The sequence below is a fragment of the Delphinus delphis genome, chromosome X (assembly GCF_949987515.2).
Source record: "Delphinus delphis chromosome X, mDelDel1.2, whole genome shotgun sequence".
Taxonomy (NCBI): domain Eukaryota; kingdom Metazoa; phylum Chordata; class Mammalia; order Artiodactyla; family Delphinidae; genus Delphinus; species Delphinus delphis.
The window spans coordinates 5,641,572-5,657,225 of record NC_082704.1 but is presented as its reverse complement, the minus strand read 5'-3'; positions in this window follow the sequence as shown (position 1 = coordinate 5,657,225).

Sequence of the window (15,654 nt, the reverse complement as noted above, 5' to 3'; positions counted from 1 at the left end):
AAAATAAAATAAAATCCAACTAACAGCCTCTCCCTTTTTACAGTTGAGGAAACTAAGTTCCTAACAACTTCAGTGCCTTTCTTGACGTCACACACCTTGTCAGCAACATAAGTATGTCTAGAGGCCAAGTCTACTTCAGTTTGACACTGTGGTTCTAAATAAAGGAATGAAAATCAGTTTAAGTGACCCCCATTTCCCCCCTTCCTCTCAACCCCCCCCACACTCTCTCTACCACTGACAGGTAATAGAACTCAAAGGCTGCTTTCCTCCTAAACAGCCCCTATACATCATAAAACCTTGGGTAGTGGCACCATGCATCAAACAAGAAAAATGCATTCATATGGTACAAAATGGAAAGTTTCGTGACATTTTCAGAAAAATGTACTCTTTCCTTTTGAAGTACCCCCAGTAGCATATCATTATGCGAGCTGCCTTATCCAGCTATAGTCATTCGCTCGCTGTCCCATGGGTCGGGTAGCAAACCAACATGTTGGCCGGGCAACTTTCTAAATACATTTGCTCGCTTTCCTGAGCTGCAGTCAGATCTGTGGCTTTATTTCAAGGTGAAGAACAAAAGAGTTTGTTTGACATTTTTGCTAATGATTTGTAGAAAAATATCCTGTAAACTACAGAGCTGGGAACATCCCCTAATCCAATTGTCAACAGGGATAGTGTCACAAATTCTCTTTGTTAAACCAATTTCCTGACTTTTCCTGGTATAATTAGCTCTGGGTCTTCTATCGGGGTTGAGCTTTCTAATTGTAGCAATTCTAAATACATCAAAATGCATTCACACTTGGGGTTTACTGCCCTACCTGAGTTGCTTTTGCATCTGTTATACAGAAATAAAGCCACATATTTCCTGCACACACTAGGCAAAGAGGAAGTGATATTTTTAGAACAGAAGCAATAGAAATAATTCAGCTGCAATTTCTCCTTTGCATCTGAGTTAGCAGTAGAATCTCTGGGCACAAGAGGGAATCATATCTTCCAAAATACTGCTATATGTGTGTGCTGGAGAAGGGTGGTTTGGGGAATTGGGGAAAGAGAAAGGGCACACAAGAAAAGCACTAGGAAACGAGAAAGTGGGGCACAGGCAAAACCTTTACTGATGACCTCAACCCAGAAGCTGCTTCCAGAATATATGTGACATCGGCATATGTTTTTACTGCTACAAGGTGACAGAAAACACCCACACTTGAAACCACACTGGTTATGTGCCTGCCAGTGAGTAAAGGGAGAACAAATCCTATCCCAGTATGAGAACAGTCTTAGGGAAATTCTTTTTACTTATGCCAGGTCCCCTCTGAAAACGGGAGTGAAAGGGATTTCCCCCCACGCTGATGTGCCTGAGTTAGTGGGTTAGGCCTGACCACAGACAGACAATTTGACGTAACAGCACTGGCAAATCATATTGCTTGGGATTTTCATCAAAAAAACATCTGTGTGTGCTTCATGAATAACCCAAGAGAGCCCCTCTGCAGCCTTAGGCAATACAAGCTTTCATCTTCCCTCAGAACCCTCAGGCCCTATTCATCCTCCTGACCAAAGCAATATTCGCCACCTGAAAATAATCATCTACCTGCGAATGGTGCCTTACATCTCACAAACTTTCACACACACACCATTAGTCTACTTGATCCGTAAAGATCATCTTTAAAACATTCAAAATCCAACCACTTCTTACCACGTCTACTGCTGCTACCTGGTCCAGATCACCATGGTCTCTCCCTTTACTTATCACAACAGTGTCCTAATGGGTTTCCCAAGTTCTACCCTTGCCCCTCTACCATCCAGTCTCAAAACTGCATCCCTTTTTAAAACTTATGTCACTCTTCTACTCAAAACCTTCCTACAGCTTCCAATTTCACTACGACCTGCAAAACCTACATGATCAACACCCCCCCCCATTACTCCTTGACTTCATCTCCGATTCCTCTCCACCTCCTGCCCTTCACTCCACAATGGCTTATTTGCTGTTCCGTGATCATGTAAGGTATATTCCTCCTTTTAAACCTTTGTTCTAGTTGTTTGTGGCAGAAATGATCAATTCTGTTCCTGCGTGAGAAATCCCACAACCTCCTCCTTAACTTCAATGATTCACTAGAAAGAATCACAATTCAAGAGCAGGTTACGGCTAAGATTTATCACAGAAGATAGAGAGCAAAAACAGCAGGAAAAAGAAACGCATTAACAGGTCCAGCATAGACTTCTCATGTCCTTCCTCATCCAAGGCCACACAGAATGGGATTTTTTCTCCGACAGGAAACTGCAGGGACAAGTGTAGAATGTCCCTGACAAGGGAAATCCATTTGAGTCTCAGGGTCTTAGGCTTTTGTGGGAGGTTGGTCACGTAGGCACATCTTGCTAGCAATCAGTCATGGCAACTGAAACTCAGGACCAAAACAATGCAACCAGGTGTACATCATCAATCTTTGTGCAAAGCAATGCTGGCAAGCTACTATGGAACGGTCTTCACACTCTCTAATCTTGCCATGCTTCCCTGTAGTGAAGCATATCTCCCTACCCCTGATAAACTTAAATGCTATAATTAAGTCTAGAGAGAAAAAAGTATTTAAAGAATTATGAGAGTGACTACTGGCCACATAACATGATCAAAAAATAAATGTTTGTGCTTGTCAGAGCCTAATATATGAGGGCTGTTTGTTGCTGCAGCAGAAGCTAATACATCATTCCTTCTGTCTGAAATGTTCTCCCCGCAGATATGTCTTGGCTTATTCCCCCATCTCCTTCGTCTTTACTCAAATCTCATATTCTCCGTGAGGTCTAAAACTGATCACGCTGTGTAATATTGTAATCAGCCCCCAAACCCCTCCTGCAAATTTCTGATTCCTTTTAACCTGTTCTATTTTTTCCCGTAGCACTTATCACCTCCTAATATACCATATAATTTACTCATTCATTATGTCTCCCCTCCCCGACCACTTTCTCTCTGCCACTCCCACCCTGGCTAAGCTCCAAGAAGGCAGGAGTATTTGTATGCTTTGTTCACTGATTTATTCAAAGAACCGCAAATTGTGCCTAGGACATAGTGGGTGCTCAATAAATATTTAGTATTTATTGAATAAGGTAGGTAGAGCATGTCAGGGATTATTACTCCCATTTTTTCTTCCAGTTTTATTGAGAAATAGTTGACATACAGCACTGTATCAGTTTAAGGTGCACCGCATATCGATTTGACTTACATACATCATGAAATGATTATCACAGTAAGTTTACTGAACATCCATCATCTCATATAGATACAAAAGTAAAGAAATAGAAAAAAGTATTTTTGCTTGTGATGACAACTCTTATTCTCTTAACAGCTTTCATACATAACATACAGCTGTGCGAGTTATCTTTCTCATGTTGTGCATTCCATCCCTAGTACTAATTTATCTTGTAACTGGAAGTGAGTACCTATTACTGCCTTCACGCAATTCCTCCTCCCCCACCCCCCGCCTCTGGTAACCACAAATCTCATCTTTTCTATGAGTTTGTTTGTTTGTTTTTGAAGTATAACTGATCTACAACACTATGTTAGTTCCTGGTACACAACATAGTGATTTGATATTTCTATACATTTCAAAATGATCACCGTGATAAGTCTAGTTACCATCTGTCATCATACAAAGATATTCCATAGTTATTGACTATATTCCCCACACTGCACATTTCATACCCGTGACACATTTATTCTGCAACTGGAAGTCTGTATCTCTTAATCTCCCTCACCTATTTCTCTCCTCCCCCACTCTCCTCCCCTCTGGTGACCACCTGTCAGTTCTCTGTATCTATGACTCTCTCTGTTTAGTTATGTTTGACCATTTGTTTTGTTTATTAGATTCCACATATAAGTGAAATCATACAGTATTTGTCTTTGTCTGACTTACTTCACTTAGTGTTAATACCCTATAGGTTCATCTATATTGTTGCAAATGGCATTATTTCATTCTTTTTTATGGCTGAGTAGTAGTCCACTGTGTGTGTGTGTGTGTGTGTGTGTGTGTGTGTGTGTGTGCATCACATCTCCTTTATCTATTTATCCCCATTTTTAAGATAAGTTAATTGAGGCACAGAGAAGTTAAATGACTCAGGCAAGTCATTTATTAAGTGCATAGAGCTGAGTCTAAAACCATTCAGTAGAATAACTTAATAAGCTGTGACCACGAAAAAGACAAATCCAAAGTAATATATTAAACTGAATATAATTTTAATATATAAGGAAATTACATGATTTTATAATTATGAAAGATTGCAAGATTCCATCAAGTTCAAAGATCTTTAAAATTAAATGGAAAAGACATTTACATCTTAGGATACCTTCAGTTCAAAGATCGTAAGAGTTTGAAGGAAAATAAATGTAATGATAATAACAGTTAATACTTATATAGAACATACCACGACCCAGGGGCTATTAAAAGAGTTTTACATACATTAAAATATTTAATCCTCATGACAAACCTATAATGTAGTTTCTGGTATTATCCACCTTCTACAGATTAGGAAACTGAGGCACCAAGACTTGAAGTTCCTTGTCCAAGATCACACAGCTAATAAGTAGTAGAGCTGGGATGTGAATCCAGTAATCTGACTCCAAAATCCATGCTTGGGCACTAAGCACTATGACATGTCTTAAGAAGCACAGAAGTGTAAGTGATCGACTTGGGTGGAAAGTGATGAATTTCTTTGAAAAACAAAAAATTAGGTAATATGAGTTAGGAGAGCTATTCCCTTTTAAGTGGAGTCATTTGAGACATATGGGCTCAGAATGACAGCATGAGTGGTCCAAAGACATGCAGCTCCAGTTCTCATACCTGGCCAACAACTCTGGTTGCAAGTAACCATAGGAATTTGGAAGTGTCACTGTTTTCTTTACTGAGTACAGATCTTTTAAATGTGAGAAGATTTAGAGTGAAGAAAATAAAGGTTTGGGAGAATCAAATTATGTTATTATATTTTTGTACATATTTGATATCTATGTACTTGCTATTTTAAGAAAATTTGGCCTTTTAGAGTGACAGCCTTGAAACTTCAAGTTAAAATGTGGAACTGAATAACTGATTATACTTATGACTTTAATTGGAATTCTACTGTATTCTTTAATACTATCAGAGCACCTAAGAGGACTTTTGGTTCACAATATATATAAAGTACAATTTACTATGATTTGTTTAATACTCTAGAGGTTTTGTTTATCAAGCTATTAAAAGACTTAAGAAAGGAAAGTGGATACCATATATTAAATATATCAATGCAGTTTAAAAATATCTGAAGGTGTTTAATCAACTAAGTTGGCAAATGGCACTATACATTATTTAAAAGCCTTATGAAGGACTATTAAAATCTATTAGATTTATAAAGAAAATAACAAGATTTGTATGCAGAGCTCAAAAGTGAAGAAAAAACTAGGTTGGGGGATTTAAGACTTTAATCAATTGAATATTTAAAATGCTAACAAAACTTCTGAATAGTCTGCCTCAAAGTGACCAAAATTTCACTTCCAAACACTTAGGCTCTTTGAACTGGGTCCAATGTCCTCAGGCCATCACCATGTTCTCAGAAATCACACATCACAGCTTTACATTTTTATGAGATAGGGAAGGAAAACTTTCTTTACTCCCCAAGCTATTTCCTTACAAAATTAGAATGGACGAATTTTCCCCCACCAGGAAAATTGGTTGTAACTAGTCTGTTCTTCAGTACTAGGCCAGACTGGGCAGATATAACCTAGAGAACAAGGTGGCATTTGTAGGAAAACCTCTGAGATATTTCTAGCAACTTCCATGAAATGCAGGAACCTTCAAGGATAAGGAGGATATATTTATGCTTCTCTCCACATCCTTTCCTAACCCACAGTCTACTTTGCCAATAAATTATCTTAATGATTTAGCTAAATGAAAGTTTTGCAAATGCTGTAATACAGCCCATTTCTGTGCAACTTTTTTCCCCTGGGGATGAAGTTATTCAGTGTTCCTTGGCTCTGGTAATTCATATCCTCAACAGTCAGCACTCTGGACCTCAGTGGTATTGATCTGTTTGAATCTTTGGATTGTTTTTAATGTCACAACCCCAGGAGGGTGGTTTGTGGCAAAGAAATCTACCTCCATTAAAACTCGAGGTATCACTTCACTAAAATAATTTTCTTTTAGGTTACCGGTGTGAAGTGAAGGAAAAGTTTTTCTAAGTCTTTTCTAGTTGAATCATAAATATGAAGAACTACCTTCTGAAAGCCAAGAAGGATGCTCCCTAAGTAAAGAATATGCCATTCTTCAACCATGAATCTTATAAATCAGCATATACCCAGGTATCTAATGTATAATGAATGTGGAAGGTTATTTAAATTCAGAAAGGTATAGCTATGTTGCACACATCATAAGATAAATTTAATTGTGAATGTGTATGTGAGAGCACAGAATTTGATATTTAATAGAATTCGTAACTCAATTCAAAGCCAAAAGCATATGTTTGGTGTGAGGTGAAATTCAACAAGTAACGAAAATTGAAAGATGTGGCACGGAAAGACCCGGACCTGAAAGTCTGTCTTTAACTCCTCTTGGGTAAGTCATTCACCTCTTTGAGTTTCAGATTCTTCATCTAGAAAAAGGTTGCAGGGATCTCTGACCTGCCTACCTCCCAAAGTTGTTATGAAGACCACGTTCTCTCTGCACTTTATAAATAAATTATGGCTTTCCCTTCTCTGTAAAATACTGTGCAGTATTGATGGAGTTGCTCATATAAAACTGAAGCAAGGTTAACTGGTCAAATGCATGGTATGATCTACACATTATTAACGTTTCCAATGATAATGTTTGAATCTTTCAAGAACTCATTGGCCCTAATCTAACTTTCTTCAGTGATTGTGTTGTCGAAGAACATTAAGTCCATTATGGTGGATGAAACCTTCCATTGACTAACCTGGTATTAGGTCACAGAATGACAACATGATGACAAATAATGGATTACATGCTGGATTCCATTATCACTTTTCTGGACAATGGAAATGAAACTTCTCAATTTTCAATTATCTCTACTTTTACCTCACCAGTCTCCTTTAAAACATCTTTCCTAATTGCTCTGTATATGAGAGAGAGGCATCAATAACATTCAGATATGATATAGCCTATAATTTTGCAGGACTCAAAAAGATTTGCTAGCACACAAAAACTAATTACACAGAGTTTATATAAGGGTCTCAGTCTTCATTAAAGACACAACTATTATTATTTCCCCAGTTACTTTCTAATTGCACTCTTTATTATTGTTGACAAATTCAGCAGCTCAAGACTCAATTATGGAGAATGCTTATTGACTGCAACTCTGTCCCTATTAACTGTTCCTATTATAAAGAATTAACAAAACTGTCAGGCTCTCTCTCTAATTCATGAGGAATAGTTCTCTTGATGAATAAGAACTTGAACTATCTGATTAATATCCTCTTGGAAATACATTCTTTTAAAATGATTTTCAAGTCATAAACTGGCAATCTTCCTGTATTCTGAATTACAAGTGAGATGATTCTTTTATTTTTGTATCTGACTTCTGTCACTGTGATTGAATTCAAGGTTGGTTATGACTTTTTGCATATACTGTATGACAGTCTGCTGGTACAAAAAGCAGAGAATCAATAAAAATTGGTTTACACTCTATATCCTTCAATTATCATCTCTGCATGTGTGAAATACCACTCTGAATTGAGTGAAAGGGATAAAAGAACAGCAAGAGATGTGATGCAGAAGTCTTAGTGTACTATGTGCTGGAGCAGTAGACGAGGTCCTAGCTCCTGAGACTCGCACTTGTTTTCTCATCTCACCTTTACCATGAACTTCCACTTGGACATCCTAACCTTGGTTCCTTCTTCTATTCATTGAGAAGTTATTACAAAGGCCCCTCCAGTTCTATAATATAACTTTATGCTTATATACATTTTCATAAAAGCAAAGGTGATACTGCTACAAGAAAGTGTTCTTTATCCTTTGTATTCCAAGTGTCCAGTTTGTGGTTTCTCTCTAGAACAGATCTATGTCTTGCAGTCAATATTTCTTCTTTAATAAATTCTCAGTTTCCCCCAAAGTCACCAAAAGATCTTTATCACACATTCTGGAAGAATGAACTCAGATTAATAATAGTCAAAAATAAGAACCACATTAGACTAAAGGCCCCCCAAAAGGGCATTCAGTTTTTCTACCTGTACCTTCACAAATTATTAATACTGGCACATATAAATCATATCAATAGTTCTCATAAAAGAGAGAATTTATCTTTCTCACCTCACACGATGTAGAAAATGGAGAAAAAGTCATCAAGTTCCCTTATAACATACATAACACTCACATCCCGTGCTCCAATTACCCAGATATTTCAAGAGAAAATGTGAGCAGAATAGACTCAGTCATGTTAAACCTGCTGTCACAGACTAGAAAAACTTTGGAGAGGAGATTTGAATACTTAGGTGGGAATAGGACTAAACTGAAAGGTCTTAGACAGCTCCAGAGTAGTGAACAGCACAGTGGATAAAGAACCAGAAACCTAGTTCAAGTCCTAGGTCTGCCCCTTCGTTGGTATGCAAAGTTCTTCACCGTGGTGAGTCTGAGTTTAAAAAGAGGATGGTAATTCTGTCACCCTCACAGAATCATTCTCATGGACTGAATGAAATAAACGTCTGTGGGAGCACTATGGGCTATCAAAGTATTACGCAGTATGATTCCAGCCCTGCAAATCTAAGAGCCTATGAAAAGTCCTTTGCCTCTTGACTATGGAATAGCTAGACTTTCCTACCCTTAACACTGAGCAATGTGGCTCACTGTAAAAGACCTAGATTCCATGTCCCAAATCATTCCTTACTATGTTTCCTTAGATGTCCTAAATCAGAAACCAGAAGCTTGGTAACACTCCCATTCAACTTCTCCCTTAACCACTAAGAGGAATCCAGAACCAACTAGAAACCTAGCTAGAAGAAAAAGAATAGCTAAAGCGAATTTTAGGCTGCCATATTAAATTGAAAGGCCTATGAATCAGATCTATAGAAGTGTAAGTGGGCAATCTCTTTAGATGCACTCGGAGTCTGCTGGAACAGGAATGGATCTTTAAAGTTAGATCAGCAGGGGGCTTCCCTGGTGGCGCAGTGGTTGGGAGTCCGCCTGCCGACGCGGGGGACACGGGTTCGTGCCCCGGTCCGGGAGGATCCCGCGTGCCGCGGAGCGGCTGGGCCCGTGAGCCATGGCCGCTGAGCCTGCACGTCCGGAGCCTGTGCTCCGCAACGGGAGAGGCCACAGCAGTGAGAGGCCCGCGTACCGCAAAAAAAAAAAAAAAAAAAAAAAAAAAAAGTTAGATCAGCAGAAGCACAGGAAAGGCTGACTGGGTTTGACAAGATGAAACTCTCTGAGAAAGAAACTGCAGATAGGTTTTTAAATTTCCTTCAAAATATTTAAAATGCAACCTAGAAAACTGTTTAAACTATATAGATCATTACAAAAACTAAAATTCAATACCGTCTATTCTGTTGGCTCTATGAAGGGTACTGCCCCCTTGAGATCCTATGTGACAATGGCCAACTGACTTGACATTTCTTAGTAATAATCATGATGCCATCATCTTACATATGGACACGTAAGATGGTGGTAGATTGAATAATAGCCCCCAAAGCTATCCCTGAAACCTGTGAATGTTACTTTATATGGTAAAGGGACTTTGCAGATGTGATTAAGTTAAGAACCTTGAGATGGGGAAGTTGTCCTGGATTATGCAAGTAGGCCCTAAAGGTAATCACAAGTATCCTTAGGAGAGGGAGGCAGAAGGAGATTTAACAATGGAAGAGAAAGGAAGGGATGTGACTATGCAAACAAGAGGTTAAAGTGATAACAAGAACAGGGCCAAAGACTGCAGACACCTCCTAGAACATGAAAAAGGCAAGGAATATTCAATAGAGTTATCCCTGGAGCTTACAGAGGGAGTGTGGTCCTGCCAGCATTTAGCCCAGTGAAACCCCTTTCAGGCTTCTGACCTCCAGAACTGTTTGAATAAATTCATGTTGTTTTAAGCCTCAAAGTTTATGGTAACTTGTTAACAACGGCAATAGGAAACTAGCAATTCACTCTGGCTACATCCTTTTCACTCTTGACTCCTGAAGGCTGATTTTTCATTGCCATGGGTAGCTACTCTCAGAAAAGCTGGTCAGTTTGTGGGCCTCAGATTCTTGTGCCCATGACCTTCCCAAAGCCCTGAAGCAAAGAAAGCCAGCTCCAGCATAGATATACTTCCTTCCAGCTAGGTCTGCTTACTACTGAGGCTACTCAGTTGTCTGTGGATATACCATGGGTTGGGAGCTAGAAAACATCCTTTATCTTTCTGACACTGTGAGAATAATTTCATTCAAAATATTTGAAATATAACCTAGTAAATTGTTTTAACAGTTATAAATAACTGCAAAAACTGAAATGCAATATATTCTATTCTGTTGGTTTTATGAAGGGTGCTGCCCCCTTGAGATCATTTGAGACAGCAGCTGACTGACGTGACATTTCTTAGTTATAATTACGATGCCATCTTATGGTTATTACACAACTTGCATGTGTACAGCAATTTACAGTTTATATATATTTCTTCATCCTCACTATAATCCTAACTGGGGGAAAATATTATTACCCCTATTTTATAGACAAGGAAACAGAGGCTCAGAGAAAGTTTCCCAATATCTCAAAACCTAAGGAAGTCCAAGGACTCCAAACCTGGTCTTCTAAGTACATAATACACAAAACAGAGTCACTATCCAAAAAGACACGTGGGCTGCTCCCCGCTTTTCTACTGGCAGAATAAAAACAACGTTGCTTATTTATCAAAGTTATAACGTTATATCAATAAAGATACACTTTCTTCTTTGTTGTCTTCACAACTCAAAATTACTTCACTTGAGAGGCACTGTGATGTCCTTGAGACCTGACCATGCCTCTTTTCATCTGTACCATCATATGACATCCAAAAGGTAACTTAGTTCTCTAGGTTTCAGTTTCTAAAAAGGCTGTAATGTATGGATAATCAATCCCATTTTCAGACGAAGAAACACCTCCAGAGGTTATTCCCCTAAGTCCATACAGCTAATAGCCAGAAGAGGTAGGACATAAAAGCAGGTCTTTTGAATTCATTCATTCATTCATTCATTCATTAAACAGATAGTTTTTAAGTGTCTATATCAGGCTAGGTCCTGGGAATACAAAGATAAAAAGGACAAAGATGAAAAGCTTCTTGTAGAGCTTACAGTCCGATGAAAAAAGACATAAAGGTACACAGGTAATTATAATGGAGTGTGATAAGTGACATGTGCAAGGTGCTACAGAAGCACATGGGAAGGCTTCTCAGAAGTGACATATAAATTGAGGTGTGAAGAATAAGTAGGAATTTTCCAGGCAAAGTGAGAGGGGAAAGGGAAGGGTCTTCCTGACAGAAAAGGTATATAGCTTCAACGCAAAGCTCCAACACACTGCATACCCATGTCTCTTAGCATTGTACCTTCTGGCCTTGAAACTTATACAAGTGGTCCTAGCCACAGTTTTGTATGGCAACCAGGGTATTCCCATGAACCCATGACTTTCAAAATGGCTAAATCTGTATAGCATACAGATCAGTTCACTGGCTCTAATGTTATGCATTCTCTTCTTTAAATATTGTTGTTTGGGGAAGAGGGATACCAGCTGGATATCATATTTTAAAGAGATACCACATTTAAAAATCAGCAGTGAGGATTATTTTTGACACCAAAGCAGACTGTGACACAAATATTCAGAGTTCACACTAAGAGGGCGCAGCTCCTGACACGCTCAACAGGAAAGGCAATTGAGACTGCTATTCATAAGACCACCTGAGCTATTAGATACTAAACAAGATGCAATTTATAAAGGTATCTGGACAAGTTAAAAGATAGAACTCAATAATTTCCATTTTTCACATGAAGAACACATTTCTCTGCTTTAGACACTTTCCCATCAGATCCAAGACAAAGAATAAATCAACTAAAATACTTTTTTGAAAGGTTTAATGTATCATTCTAGCAGAGGCCATCTTTCACTATGAAAAGATTATCCCATTTTCAGATGGTGCCTATGCCCCCAAATTCCGGCACTGTATCTCTGAATTACAAAAGTATTTTTACTTCTCATGTAACTGACCTTATTGGAAAAGAGGAAATTTTACATCCCACAGTAACAACAAAAAACAAACAAAAAAAACAAAACCACCAGAATTAGAACAAAGCAGTACTGATGTGTTCACTTCATTATTCAACTTAATTTCTTGAAACTGAAATGAATTTTTGACTAAAATGTCCTTTTCCATGACTGAACCCTTTAACAGGCTATATTTGACTTTAGAACATGTGCGATCTCAACTGAATATTGAACATTTGTTTAATCTTAGATCAAATGGGAAGCCATCAAAGCCACTCCTCCGTGTCTTTTTTGAACACAAAATAAAATGATCTTTTCTAGATTCTTTCCTGTATCTTTCCTGGGTGTGAATGTGCACAGGCCAATGTGCAATCCAACATTTACCAAGTGCCAGACAACCTCTGCTCTAATTCTAAAATTAGGAAAATAAACAAACAAGAAAATCTCAAGCCTACACAATGCTGATTAAAATATTCATACTTTCTTCATCCTCTAAGTCAGGAAAAAAACCCAGTAATGTTGTTATGAAATTGTATAGACCTAACTAAAGAAACATGCCTCATGAGGCTCGTGACCATGTGCTGGCAGCTGGAGCAAGGTGTGGTGAAGGCACATGGTATTTCGATGCAGCTCTTGTGAATCAGCCATTTTTTTGTCTTCTGCTTTAATGCAGCAATTTTGATGCCTGTAACAAACTATTAAACTTGCAGGATAAAAAAAAATCACTAAATGTTTGAGGCAGATATCCACAACCCATCACTCCACTTCTCCTTCCGGCCCACCTCCATCCCAGAGTGTGAATGGAGGATGAGGCGTGAATGCAGGATGGACCGAACCTCAGAGATGGCGTGACGTAGGGTGAGTAGAAAGGGATGGGGGCTAGACATGATCTGGCAACTAACCCCCACAAAACTAGGAGTCGGAGACTTCCCTGGCGGTCCAGTGGTTAAGATTCCATGCTTCCACTGCAGGGGGTGTGGGTTCAGTCCCTGGTTGGGGAACTAAGATCCCGCATACAGTGTGGCGCCCCCTCCCCCCCCCAAAAAAAACTAGGAGTCATGTGCTTACCATACTCACTCATTGAATAAAGGAGCATTTATCATTTGAACAATTTCTCAGAATGCAATTGTTTTCTTGAATGGTCCACATATCACATTCTCAGATTCTGTCTTTGAAGTTACAATGGTCACATGAAGTTACTTTCTAGACAGATATAGATATAGATGTAGGTGTAGAGATAGAGTCTGAGAGATATGATCTGGTTGTCTTAATGGGAACTATTTGTTTGAAAATCTTCCTGAATATGGAATTTTAATGACAGATAATGCATAAGACATTGGGCTGCGGATAGAGGTGGAAGAAATGAGGACAGCTACTTGGACCACAATGTGACATTCTCTGCTCCTGAGGGCACAGGAAATCCTAACATTAAATATCTAACACTGCTCTCAGCATGCAAGTCTCAGCCACAAACTCTGGTGCAGGGGAAATATAACTTTACTTTTCTGCAACTCAAGTTGATTTCTACTTTGAAACTTCCTTCTTCCCAGTTACTAGAAATTTAACCTCAGTCAATTCATGGATCCATCTCCTTTTGCCCCCTGTCATATCTAAAATCTATGAGGACCTCTAGTTTCCTTCTGCCATAGTGGGGAGTCCTGCTATATTTACAAATATGATCCCCTAAACACTCTGTTCCAGGAATCTTCTGCTCCCCTAAGACTCAGCCTTTTGGAGACCAGAGCCAGTGAGCTTCCTCTGTTACTGTTGTCCACCAACATGTCAAATCCCTCTCCTGAGGCAACTGATTCATTCATTCACCAAATATTTACTAAGGTTCCACTACATTCCAAGTACCATTCCAGCAGTGAACAAAACAGGGAAAAACAAATCCTGGCTCTTATGGGGACAAACAGTAACTATGCACATAACTAAGTAAAAGGCAGTGTTTCATACAGTGGAGAAAAGACAGCCTCTTCAATAAGTGGTGCTGGGAAAACTGGACAGCTACATGTAAAAGAATGAAATTAGAACACTCCCTAACACCATACACAAAAATACACTCAAAATGGATTAAAGACCTAAATGTAACAGCTCAATAACAAAAAAACAAACAACCCAATCCAAAAATGGGCAGAAGACCTAAATAGACATTTCTCCAAAGAAGATATACAGACTGCCAACAAACACATGAAAGAATGCTCAACATCACTAACCATTAGAGAAATGCAAATCAAAACTACAATGAGATATCACCTCACACTGGTCAGAATGGCCATCATCAAAAAATCTAGAAACAATAAATGCTGGAGAGGGTGTGGAGAAAAGGGAACCCTCTTGCACTGCTGGTGGGAATGTGAATTGGTACAGCCACTATGGAGAACAGTATGGAGGTCCTTAAAAAACTAAAAATAGAACTACCATATGACCCAGCAATCCCACTACTGGGCATATACCCTGAGAAAACCATAATTCAAAAAGAGTCATGTACCATAATGTTCATTGCAGCTCTATTTACAATAGCCCGGAGATGGAAACAACCTAAGTGCCCATCATCGGATGAATGGATAAAGAAGATGTGACACATATATACAATGGAATATTACTCGGCCATAAAAGGAAACGAAATTGAGCTATTTGTAGTGAGGTGGATAGACCTAGAGTCTGTCATACAGAGTGAAGTAAGTCAGAAAGAAAAAGACAAATACCGTATGCTAACACATATATATGGAATTTAAGAAGAAAAAAAATGTGTCATGAAGAACCTAGGGGTAAGACAGGAATAAAGACACAGACCTTCTGGAGAACGGACTTGAGGATATGGGGAGGGGGAAGGGTGAGCTGTGACAGGGCGAGAGAGAGTCATGGACATATACACACTAACAAACGTAAGGTAGATAGCTAGTGGGAAGCAGCCACATGGCACAGGGATATTGGCTCAGTGCTTTGTGACAGCCTGGAGGGGTGGGATAGGGAGGGTGGGAGGGAGGGAGACGCAAGAGGGAAGAGATATGGGAACATATGTATATGTATAACTGATTCACTTTGTTGTAAAGCAGAAACTAACACACCACTGTAAAGCAATTATACTCCAATAAAGATGTTAAATAAATAAATAAATAAAAAGAAATAAACTCCAAACATCAGTGGAAAAAAAAAAAGGCAGTGTTTCAGTTGCAGATGGCTGCTATGGCGACAATCAAGCAGAGGAGGGAGTAGGAAAGAATGTTGTGATTTTGGAATTTTAGATTAGCTGGAAGGCTTCACTCTCAAAGTGACGTTTCAAAACAAATCTTAAGGAAGTAAGGTAGTATGCCTATGTGAATAGCTGGTGGAAGTGTGTTCTAGGCTCAGGAAACAGGAAAGTCAAGCCCCTAAGACAGGAATGACACAAAGGAGAAGAGCAGATGATGTCAGGGAGGTAGCAGAGGGCCAGATGGGGGCGGCCAGCAACACAGAGTGGTCTCACTTGGCCCTGTCCAATAGAAGCATA